We start from the raw sequence: 13,508 nt of genomic DNA, 5'->3' as shown, positions 1-13,508 counted from the left end.
CAGTATACCTTTTCTTGCTAGGTAATGACAACGTAACTAGCGATGCTAAATCATAAATCAAACTTTTTTTTCGGTAATGTAACTGGACGCTAGAAGGCACGCGATTACAGCGACATTATCACTTATCGATCATCCAACGTCCTGAAATGTTTTTTAATTGGTTTGTGCATTGAGTTAGTATCAGTTACGGGATGAGAACAACATCATGTGTATCTCAATTTGGTACCGCCAAGTCAAACGGATTAATTTATTTTCAGTATACCCCTTTGTAATAATTAATGGCAATAGCTAGTAATGCTGAAGAAGAGACCAAATTATGTTCTCTTTAATAAGCATCCTAACATTACCTACCATCAGTTACGAGGTAGGAACGAAAATGCGCGCATGGATAAGGAGTGTATTAGAATCAGTTACCGGATTAGGACAACATCAGGTCAATGATAATATAGTACTACTAAAAAGTATGGCTTAATTTAGTATCAGTATACCTTTTCTTGCTAGGTAATGACAACGTAACTAGCGATGCTAAATCATAAATCAGACTTTTTTGTCGGTAATGTAACTGGACGCTAGAAGGCACGCGATTACAGCGACATTATCACTTATCGATCACCCAACGTCCTGAAATGTTTTTTAATTGGTTTGTGCATTGAGTTAGTATCAGTTACGGGATTAGGACGACACCAGGTCCATCTCAATTTGGTACCGCCAAGTCAAACGGATTAATTTATTATCAGTATACTCCTTTGTAATAATTAATGGCAATATCTAGTAATGCTGAAGAAGAGACCAAATTATGTTCACTTTAATAAGCATCCTAACATAACCTAGCATCAGTTACGGGGTAGGGACGACAATGCGCGCATCAATAAGGAGTGTATTAGAATCAGTTACCGGATTAGGACGACATCAGGCCAATGTTAATATAGTACTACTAAAAAGTATGGCTTAATTTAGTATCAGTATACCTTTTCTTGCTAGATAATGACAACGTAACTAGCGATGCTAAATCATCAATCAAACTTTTTTTTTCGGTAATGTAACTGGTCGCTAGAAGGGACGGGATTACAGCGACATTATCACTTATCGATCATCGGACCTCCTGAAATGTTTTTTAATTGGTTTGTGCATTGAGTTAGTAGCAGTTACGGGATTAGGATGACATCAGGTCCATCTCAATTTAGTACTGCAAAGTCAAACGGATTAATTTATTTTCAGTATACTCCTTTGTAATAATTAATGGCAATAGCTAGTAATGCTGAAGAAGAGACCAAATTATGTTCACTATAATAAGCATCCTAACATAACCTAGCATCAGTTACGGGGTAGGGACGACAATGCGCGCATCAATAAGGAGTGTATTAGAATCAGTTACCGGATTAGGACGACATCAGGTCAATGTTAATATAGTACTACTAAAAAGTATGGCTTAATTTAGTATCAGTATACCTTTTCTTGCTAGATAATGACAACGTAACTAGCGATGCTAAATCATAAATCAAACTTTTTTTTCGGTAATGTAACTGGACGCTAGAAGGCACGCGATTACAGCGACATTATCACTTATCGATCATCGAACGTCCTGAGGACGACATCAGGTCCATCTCAATTTGGCACCGCCAAGTCAAACGGATTAATTTATTTTCAGTATACCTCTTTGTAATAATTAATAGCAATAGCTAGTAATGCCTATGAAGAGACCAAATTATGTTCTCTTTAATAAGCATCCTAACATAACCTAGCATCAGTTACGGGGTAGGGACGACAATGCGCGCATCAATAAGGAGTGTATTAGAATCAGTTACCGGATTAGGACGACATCAGGTCGATGTTAATATAGTACTACTAAAAAGTATGGCTTAATTTAGTATCAGTATACCTTTTCTTGCTAGATAATGACAACGTAACTAGCGATGCTAAATCATCAATCAAACTTTTTTTTTCGGTAATGTAACTGGTCGCTAGAAGGGACGGGATTACAGCGACATTATCACTTATCGATCATCGGACCTCCTGAAATGTTTTTTAATTGGTTTGTGCATTGAGTTGGTAGCAGTTACGGGATTAGGATGACATCAGGTCCATCTCAATTTAGTACTGCAAAGTCATACATATTAATTTATTTTCAGTATACCCCTTTGTAATAATTAATGGCAATAGCTAGTAATGCTGAAGAAGAGACCAAATTATGTTCTCCTTAATAAGCATCCTAACATTACCTAGCATCAGTTACGAGGTAGGAACGAAAATGCGCGCATCGATAAGGAGTGTATTAGAATCAGTTACCGGATTAGGACGACATCAGGTCAATGTTAATATAGTACCACTAAAAAGTATGGCTTAATTTAGTATCAGTATACCTTTTCTTGCTAGGTAATGACAACGTAACTAGCGATGCTAAATCATAAATCAAACTGTTTTTTCGGTAATGTAACTGAACGCTAGAAGGGACGGGATTACAGCGACATTATCACTTATCGATCATCGAACGTCCTGAGGACGACATCAGGTCCATCTCAATTTGGTACCGCCAAGTCAAACGGATTTATTTATTTTCAGTATACCCCTTTGTAATAATTAATGGCAATAGCTAGTAATGCTGAAGAAGAGACCAAATTATGTTCACTTTAATAAGCATCCTAACATAACCTAGCATCAGTTATGAGGTAGGAACGAAAATGCGCGCATCGATAAGGAGTGTATTAGAATCAGTTACCGGATTAGGACGACATCAGGTCAATGTTAATATAGTACTACTAAAAAGTATGGCTTAATTTAGTATCAGTATACCTTTTCTTGCTAGGTAATGACAACGTAACTAGCGATGCTAAATCATAAATCAGACTTTTTTGTCGGTAATGTAACTGGACGCTAGAAGGCACGCGATTACAGCGACATTATCACTTATCGATCACCCAACGTCCTGAAATGTTTTTTAATTGGTTTGTGCATTGAGTTAGTATCAGTTACGGGATTAGGACGACACCAGGTCCATCTCAATTTGGTACCGCCAAGTCAAACGGATTAATTTATTTTCAGTATACCTGTTTGTAATAATTAGTGACAATAGCTAGTAATTCTGAAGAGGAGACCAAATTATGTTCTCTTTAATAAGCATCCTAACATAACCTAGCATCAGTTACGGGGTAGGGACGACAATGCGCGCATCCATAAGAAATATATTAGAATCATTTACCGGATTAGGACGACATCAGGTCAATGTTAATATAGTACTACTAAAAAGTATGGCTTAATTTAGTATCAGTATACCTTTTCTTGCTAGGTAATGACAACGTAACTAGCGATGCTAAATCATCAATCAAACTTTTTTTTTCGGTAATGTAACTGGTCGCTAGAAGGGACGGGATTACAGCGACATTATCACTTATCGATCATCGGACCTCCTGAAATGTTTTTTAATTGGTTTGTGCATTGAGTTGGTAGCAGTTACGGGATTAGGATGACATCAGGTCCATCTCAATTTAGTACTGCAAAGTCATACATATTAATTTATTTTCAGTATACCCCTTTGTAATAATTAATGGCAATAGCTAGTAATGCTGAAGAAGAGACCAAATTATGTTCTCCTTAATAAGCATCCTAACATTACCTAGCATCAGTTACGAGGTAGGAACGAAAATGCGCGCATCGATAAGGAGTGTATTAGAATCAGTTACCGGATTAGGACGACATCAGGTCAATGTTAATATAGTACCACTAAAAAGTATGGCTTAATTTAGTATCAGTATACCTTTTCTTGCTAGGTAATGACAACGTAACTAGCGATGCTAAATCATAAATCAAACTGTTTTTTCGGTAATGTAACTGAACGCTAGAAGGGACGGGATTACAGCGACATTATCACTTATCGATCATCGAACGTCCTGAGGACGACATCAGGTCCATCTCAATTTGGTACCGCCAAGTCAAACGGATTTATTTATTTTCAGTATACCCCTTTGTAATAATTAATGGCAATAGCTAGTAATGCTGAAGAAGAGACCAAATTATGTTCACTTTAATAAGCATCCTAACATAACCTAGCATCAGTTATGAGGTAGGAACGAAAATGCGCGCATCGATAAGGAGTGTATTAGAATCAGTTACCGGATTAGGACGACATCAGGTCAATGTTAATATAGTACTACTAAAAAGTATGGCTTAATTTAGTATCAGTATACCTTTTCTTGCTAGGTAATGACAACGTAACTAGCGATGCTAAATCATAAATCAGACTTTTTTGTCGGTAATGTAACTGGACGCTAGAAGGCACGCGATTACAGCGACATTATCACTTATCGATCACCCAACGTCCTGAAATGTTTTTTAATTGGTTTGTGCATTGAGTTAGTATCAGTTACGGGATTAGGACGACACCAGGTCCATCTCAATTTGGTACCGCCAAGTCAAACGGATTAATTTATTTTCAGTATACTCCTTTGTAATAATTAATGGCAATAGCTAGTAATGCTGAAGAAGAGACCAAATTATGTTCACTATAATAAGCATCCTAACATAACCTAGCATCAGTTACGGGGTAGGGACGACAATGCGCGCATCAATAAGGAGTGTATTAGAATCAGTTACCGGATTAGGACGACATCAGGTCAATGTTAATATAGTACTACTAAAAAGTATGGCTTAATTTAGTATCAGTATACCTTTTCTTGCTAGGTAATGACAACGTAACTAGCGATGCTAAATCATAAATCAGACTTTTTTGTCGGTAATGTAACTGGACGCTAGAAGGCACGCGATTACAGCGACATTATCACTTATCGATCATCCAACGTCCTGAAATGTTTTTTAATTGGTTTGTGCATTGAGTTAGTATCAGTTACGGGATGAGAACAACATCATGTGTATCTCAATTTGGTACCGCCAAGTCAAACGGATTAATTTATTTTCAGTATACCCCTTTGTAATAATTAATGGCAATAGCTAGTAATGCTGAAGAAGAGACCAAATTATGTTCTCTTTAATAAGCATCCTAACATTACCTACCATCAGTTACGAGGTAGGAACGAAAATGCGCGCATGGATAAGGAGTGTATTAGAATCAGTTACCGGATTAGGACAACATCAGGTCAATGATAATATAGTACTACTAAAAAGTATGGCTTAATTTAGTATCAGTGTACCTTTTCTTGCTAGGTAATGACAACGTAACTAGCGATGCTAAATCATAAATCAGACTTTTTTGTCGGTAATGTAACTGGACGCTAGAAGGCACGCGATTACAGCGACATTATCACTTATCGATCACCCAACGTCCTGAAATGTTTTTTAATTGGTTTGTGCATTGAGTTAGTATCAGTTACGGGATTAGGACGACACCAGGTCCATCTCAATTTGGTACCGCCAAGTCAAACGGATTAATTTATTATCAGTATACTCCTTTGTAATAATTAATGGCAATATCTAGTAATGCTGAAGAAGAGACCAAATTATGTTCACTTTAATAAGCATCCTAACATAACCTAGCATCAGTTACGGGGTAGGGACGACAATGCGCGCATCAATAAGGAGTGTATTAGAATCAGTTACCGGATTAGGACGACATCAGGTCGATGTTAATATAGTACTACTAAAAAGTATGGCTTAATTTAGTATCAGTATACCTTTTCTTGCTAGATAATGACAACGTAACTAGCGATGCTAAATCATCAATCAAACTTTTTTTTTCGGTAATGTAACTGGTCGCTAGAAGGGACGGGATTACAGCGACATTATCACTTATCGATCATCGGACCTCCTGAAATGTTTTTTAATTGGTTTGTGCATTGAGTTGGTAGCAGTTACGGGATTAGGATGACATCAGGTCCATCTCAATTTAGTACTGCAAAGTCATACATATTAATTTATTTTCAGTATACCCCTTTGTAATAATTAATGGCAATAGCTAGTAATGCTGAAGAAGAGACCAAATTATGTTCTCCTTAATAAGCATCCTAACATTACCTAGCATCAGTTACGAGGTAGGAACGAAAATGCGCGCATCGATAAGGAGTGTATTAGAATCAGTTACCGGATTAGGACGACATCAGGTCAATGTTAATATAGTACCACTAAAAAGTATGGCTTAATTTAGTATCAGTATACCTTTTCTTGCTAGGTAATGACAACGTAACTAGCGATGCTAAATCATAAATCAAACTGTTTTTTCGGTAATGTAACTGAACGCTAGAAGGGACGGGATTACAGCGACATTATCACTTATCGATCATCGAACGTCCTGAGGACGACATCAGGTCCATCTCAATTTGGTACCGCCAAGTCAAACGGATTTATTTATTTTCAGTATACCCCTTTGTAATAATTAATGGCAATAGCTAGTAATGCTGAAGAAGAGACCAAATTATGTTCACTTTAATAAGCATCCTAACATAACCTAGCATCAGTTATGAGGTAGGAACGAAAATGCGCGCATCGATAAGGAGTGTATTAGAATCAGTTACCGGATTAGGACGACATCAGGTCAATGTTAATATAGTACTACTAAAAAGTATGGCTTAATTTAGTATCAGTATACCTTTTCTTGCTAGGTAATGACAACGTAACTAGCGATGCTAAATCATAAATCAGACTTTTTTGTCGGTAATGTAACTGGACGCTAGAAGGCACGCGATTACAGCGACATTATCACTTATCGATCACCCAACGTCCTGAAATGTTTTTTAATTGGTTTGTGCATTGAGTTAGTATCAGTTACGGGATTAGGACGACACCAGGTCCATCTCAATTTGGTACCGCCAAGTCAAACGGATTAATTTATTTTCAGTATACCTGTTTGTAATAATTAGTGACAATAGCTAGTAATTCTGAAGAGGAGACCAAATTATGTTCTCTTTAATAAGCATCCTAACATAACCTAGCATCAGTTACGGGGTAGGGACGACAATGCGCGCATCCATAAGAAATATATTAGAATCATTTACCGGATTAGGACGACATCAGGTCAATGTTAATATAGTACTACTAAAAAGTATGGCTTAATTTAGTATCAGTATACCTTTTCTTGCTAGGTAATGACAACGTAACTAGCGATGCTAAATCATAAATCAAACTTTTTTTTCGGTAATGTAACTGGTCGCTAGAAGGGGCGGCATTACAGCGACATTATCACTTATCGATCATCGGACCTCGTGAATTGTTTTTTAATTGGTTTGTGCATTGACCTAGTATCAGTTACGAGATGAGGACAACACCAGGTCCATCTCAATTTGGTACCGGCAAGTCATACGGATTAATTTATTTTCAGTATACCCCTTTGTAATAATTGATGGCAATAACTAGTAATGCTGAATAAGAGACCAAATTATGTTCACTTTAATAAGCATCCTAACATAACCTAGCATCAGTCACGGGGTAGGAACGACAATGCGCGCATCAATAAGAAGTATATTAGAATCAGTTACCGGATTAGGACGACATCACGTCAATGCTAATATAGTACTACAAATAGTATGGCTTAATTTAGTATCAGTATACCTTTTCTTGCTAGATAATGACAACGTAACTAGCGATGCTAAATCATAAATCAAACTTTTTTTTCGGTAATGTAACTGGACGCTAGAAGGCACGCGATTACAGCGACATTATCACTTATCGATCATCGGACCTCGTGAATTGTTTTTTAATTGGTTTGTGCATTGAGTTAGTATCAGTTACGGGATGAGGACAACATCAGGTCCATCAGATTTTAGTACCGCCAAGTCAAACGGATTAATTTATTTTCAGTATACCTGTTTGTAATAATTAGTGACAATAGCTAGTAATTCTGAAGAAGAGACCAAATTATGTTCTGTTTAATAAGCATCCGAACATAACCTAGCATCAGTTACGGGGTAGGAACGACAGTGCGCGCATCAATAAGAAGTATATTAGAATCAGTTACCGGATTAGGACGACATCAGGTCAATGTTAATATAGTACTACTAAAAAGTATGGCTTAATTTAGTATCAGTATACCTTTTCTTGCTGGGTAATGACAACGTAACTAGCGATGCTAAATCATAAATCAAACTTTTTTTTCGGTAATGTAACTGGTCGCTAGAAGGGACGGGATTAAAGCGACATTATCACTTATCGATCATCGGACGTGCTGAAATGTTTTTTAATTGGTTTGTGCATTGAGTTAGTTGCAGTTACGGGATTAGGACGACATCAGGTCCATCTCAATTTGGTACCGCCAAGTCAAACGGATTAATTTATTTTCAGTATACCTGTTTGTAATAATTAGTGACAATAGCTAGTAATTCTGAAGAGGAGACCAAATTATGTTCTCTTTAATAAGCATCCTAACATAACCTAGCATCAGTTACGGGGTAGGGACGACAATGCGCGCATCCATAAGAAATATATTAGAATCATTTACCGGATTAGGACGACATCAGGTCAATGTTAATATAGTACTACTAAAAAGTATGGCTTAATTTAGTATCAGTATACCTTTTCTTGCTAGGTAATGACAACGTAACTAGCGATGCTAAATCATCAATCAAACTTTTTTTTTCGGTAATGTAACTGGTCGCTAGAAGGGACGGGATTACAGCGACATTATCACTTATCGATCATCGGACCTCCTGAAATGTTTTTTAATTGGTTTGTGCATTGAGTTGGTAGCAGTTACGGGATTAGGATGACATCAGGTCCATCTCAATTTAGTACTGCAAAGTCATACATATTAATTTATTTTCAGTATACCCCTTTGTAATAATTAATGGCAATAGCTAGTAATGCTGAAGAAGAGACCAAATTATGTTCTCCTTAATAAGCATCCTAACATTACCTAGCATCAGTTACGAGGTAGGAACGAAAATGCGCGCATCGATAAGGAGTGTATTAGAATCAGTTACCGGATTAGGACGACATCAGGTCAATGTTAATATAGTACCACTAAAAAGTATGGCTTAATTTAGTATCAGTATACCTTTTCTTGCTAGGTAATGACAACGTAACTAGCGATGCTAAATCATAAATCAAACTGTTTTTTCGGTAATGTAACTGAACGCTAGAAGGGACGGGATTACAGCGACATTATCACTTATCGATCATCGAACGTCCTGAGGACGACATCAGGTCCATCTCAATTTGGTACCGCCAAGTCAAACGGATTAATTTATTTTCAGTGTACTCCTTTGTAATAATTAATGGCAATAGCTAGTAATGCTGAAGAAGAGACCAAATTATGTTCACTTTAATAAGCATCCTAACATAACCTAGCATCAGTTACAGGGTAGGGACGACAATGCGCGCATCAATAAGAAGTATATTAGAATCAGTTACCGGATTAGGACGACATCACGTCAATGCTAATATAGTACTACAAATAGTATGGCTTAATTTAGTATCAGTATACCTTTTCTTGCTAGATAATGACAACGTAACTAGCGATGCTAAATCATAAATCAAACTTTTTTTTCGGTAATGTAACTGGACGCTAGAAGGCACGCGATTACAGCGACATTATCACTTATCGATCATCGGACCTCGTGAATTGTTTTTTAATTGGTTTGTGCATTGAGTTAGTATCAGTTACGGGATGAGGACAACATCAGGTCCATCAGATTTTAGTACCGCCAAGTCAAACGGATTAATTTATTTTCAGTATACCTGTTTGTAATAATTAGTGACAATAGCTAGTAATTCTGAAGAAGAGACCAAATTATGTTCTGTTTAATAAGCATCCGAACATAACCTAGCATCAGTTACGGGGTAGGAACGACAGTGCGCGCATCAATAAGAAGTATATTAGAATCAGTTACCGGATTAGGACGACATCAGGTCAATGTTAATATAGTACTACAAAAAGTATGGCTTAATTTAGTATCAGTATACCTTTTCTTGCTAGATAATGACAACGTAACTAGCGATGCTAAATCATAAATCAAACTTTTTTTTGGTAATGTAACTGGATGCTAGAAGGCACGCGATTACAGCGACATTATCACTTATTGATCATCGGACCTCCTGAAATGTTTTTTAATTGGTTTGTGCATTGAGTTAGTTGCAGTTACGGGATTAGGACGACATCAGGTCCATCTCAATTTGGTACCGCCAAGTCAAACGGATTAATTTATTTTCAGTATACCTGTTTGTAATAATTAGTGACAATAGCTAGTAATTCTGAAGAGGAGACCAAATTATGTTCTCTTTAATAAGCATCCTAACATAACCTAGCATCAGTTACGGGGTAGGGACGACAATGCGCGCATCCATAAGAAATATATTAGAATCATTTACCGGATTAGGACGACATCAGGTCAATGTTAATATAGTACTACTAAAAAGTATGGCTTAATTTAGTATCAGTATACCTTTTCTTGCTAGGTAATGACAACGTAACTAGCGATGCTAAATCATCAATCAAACTTTTTTTTTCGGTAATGTAACTGGTCGCTAGAAGGGACGGGATTACAGCGACATTATCACTTATCGATCATCGGACCTCCTGAAATGTTTTTTAATTGGTTTGTGCATTGAGTTGGTAGCAGTTACGGGATTAGGATGACATCAGGTCCATCTCAATTTAGTACTGCAAAGTCATACATATTAATTTATTTTCAGTATACCCCTTTGTAATAATTAATGGCAATAGCTAGTAATGCTGAAGAAGAGACCAAATTATGTTCTCCTTAATAAGCATCCTAACATTACCTAGCATCAGTTACGAGGTAGGAACGAAAATGCGCGCATCGATAAGGAGTGTATTAGAATCAGTTACCGGATTAGGACGACATCAGGTCAATGTTAATATAGTACCACTAAAAAGTATGGCTTAATTTAGTATCAGTATACCTTTTCTTGCTAGGTAATGACAACGTAACTAGCGATGCTAAATCATAAATCAAACTGTTTTTTCGGTAATGTAACTGAACGCTAGAAGGGACGGGATTACAGCGACATTATCACTTATCGATCATCGAACGTCCTGAGGACGACATCAGGTCCATCTCAATTTGGTACCGCCAAGTCAAACGGATTAATTTATTTTCAGTGTACTCCTTTGTAATAATTAATGGCAATAGCTAGTAATGCTGAAGAAGAGACCAAATTATGTTCACTTTAATAAGCATCCTAACATAACCTAGCATCAGTTACAGGGTAGGGACGACAATGCGCGCATCAATAAGAAGTATATTAGAATCAGTTACCGGATTAGGACGACATCACGTCAATGCTAATATAGTACTACAAATAGTATGGCTTAATTTAGTATCAGTATACCTTTTCTTGCTAGATAATGACAACGTAACTAGCGATGCTAAATCATAAATCAAACTTTTTTTTCGGTAATGTAACTGGACGCTAGAAGGCACGCGATTACAGCGACATTATCACTTATCGATCATCGGACCTCGTGAATTGTTTTTTAATTGGTTTGTGCATTGAGTTAGTATCAGTTACGGGATGAGGACAACATCAGGTCCATCAGATTTTAGTACCGCCAAGTCAAACGGATTAATTTATTTTCAGTATACCTGTTTGTAATAATTAGTGACAATAGCTAGTAATTCTGAAGAAGAGACCAAATTATGTTCTGTTTAATAAGCATCCGAACATAACCTAGCATCAGTTACGGGGTAGGAACGACAGTGCGCGCATCAATAAGAAGTATATTAGAATCAGTTACCGGATTAGGACGACATCAGGTCAATGTTAATATAGTACTACAAAAAGTATGGCTTAATTTAGTATCAGTATACCTTTTCTTGCTAGATAATGACAACGTAACTAGCGATGCTAAATCATAAATCAAACTTTTTTTTGGTAATGTAACTGGATGCTAGAAGGCACGCGATTACAGCGACATTATCACTTATTGATCATCGGACCTCCTGAAATGTTTTTTAATTGGTTTGTGCATTGAGTTAGTAGCAGTTACGGGATTAGGACAACATCAGGTCCATCTCAATTTGGTACCGTCAAGTCATACGGATTAATTTATTTTCAGTATACCCCTTTGTAATAATTAATGGCAATAGCTAGTAATGCTGAAGAAGAGACCAAATTATGTTCTCTTTAATAAGTATCCGAACATAACCTAGCATCAGTTACAGGTTAGGGACGACAATGCGCGCATCAATAAGAAGTATATTAGAATCAGTTACCGGATTAGGACGACATCAGGTCAATGTTAATATAGTACTACAAAAAGTATGGCTTAATTTAGTATCAGTATACCTTTTCTTGCTAGATAATGACAACGTAACTAGCGATGCTAAATCATAAATCAAACTTTTTTTTCGGTAATGTAACTGGACGCTAGAAGGCACGCGATTACAGCGACATTATCACTTATCGATCATCGGACCTCCTGAAATGTTTTTAATTGGTTTGTGCATTGAGTTAGTATCAGTTACGAGATGAGGACAACATCAGGTCCATCTCAATTTGGTACCGTCAAGTCATACGGATTAATTTATTTTCAGTATACCCCTTTGTAATAATTAATGGCAATAGCTAGTAATGCTGAAGAAGAGACCAAATTATGTTCTCTTTAATAAGCATCCGAACATAACCTAGCATCAGTTACAGGGTAGGGACGACAATGCGCGCATCAATAAGAAGCATATTAGAATCAGTTACCGGATTAGGACGACATCAGGTCAATGTTAATATAGTACTACTAAAAAGTATGGCTTAATTTAGTATCAGTATACCTTTTCTTGCTAGATAATGACAACGTAACTAGCGATGCTAAATCATAAATCAAACTTTTTTTTCGGTAATGTAACGGGACGCTAAAAGGGACGGGATTACAGCGACATTATCACTTATCGATCATCGAACGTGCTGAAATATTTTTTAATTGGTTTGTGCATTGAGTTAGTTGCAGTTACGGGATTAGGACGACATCAGGTCCATCTCAATTTGGTACCGCCAAGTCAAACGGATTAATTTATTTTCAGTATACTCCTTTGTAATAATTAATGGCAATAGCTAGTAATGCTGAAGAAGAGACCAAATTATGTTCTCTTTAATAAGCATCCGAACATAACCTAGCATCAGTTACAGGGTAGGGACGACAATGCGCGCATCAATAAGAAATATATTAGAATCAGTTACCGGATTAGGACGACATCAGGTCAATGTTAATATAGTACTACAAAAAGTATGGCTTAATTTAGTATCAGTATACCTTTTCTTGCTAGATAATGACAACGTAACTAGCGATGCTAAATCATAAATCAAACTTTTTTTTCGGTAATGTAGCTGGACGCTAGAAGGCACGCGATTACAGCGACATTATCACTTATCGATCATCGGACCTCCTGAAATGTTTTTAATTGGTTTGTGCATTGAGTTAGTATCAGTTACGAGATGAGGACAACATCAGGTCCATCTCAATTTGGTACCGTCAAGTCATACGGATTAATTTATTTTCAGTATACCCCTTTGTAATAATTAATGGCAATAGCTAGTAATGCTGAAGAAGAGACCAAATTATGTTCTCTTTAATATCTCGGATCTCTATTAAATGCAGAAATACGACAAGTTAAAAG

General features: G+C 36.7%; 1 protein-coding gene across 3 annotated transcripts in view; it reads right to left on the bottom strand.

Moving 5' to 3' along the window:
• LOC100114548 (mucin-17) overlaps positions 1–13,508 on the bottom strand; it is an 85,046-nt gene that overhangs the window by 69,699 nt on the left and 1,839 nt on the right. The gene's annotated exons all lie outside the window — the stretch shown is intronic.

This window comes from Nasonia vitripennis, assembly GCF_009193385.2.
Source record: "Nasonia vitripennis strain AsymCx chromosome 1 unlocalized genomic scaffold, Nvit_psr_1.1 chr1_random0005, whole genome shotgun sequence".
Taxonomy (NCBI): Eukaryota; Metazoa; Arthropoda; class Insecta; order Hymenoptera; family Pteromalidae; genus Nasonia; species Nasonia vitripennis.
Note: the sequence above shows the minus strand (reverse complement) of the source record. Positions and strands in the feature narration are given on the sequence as shown.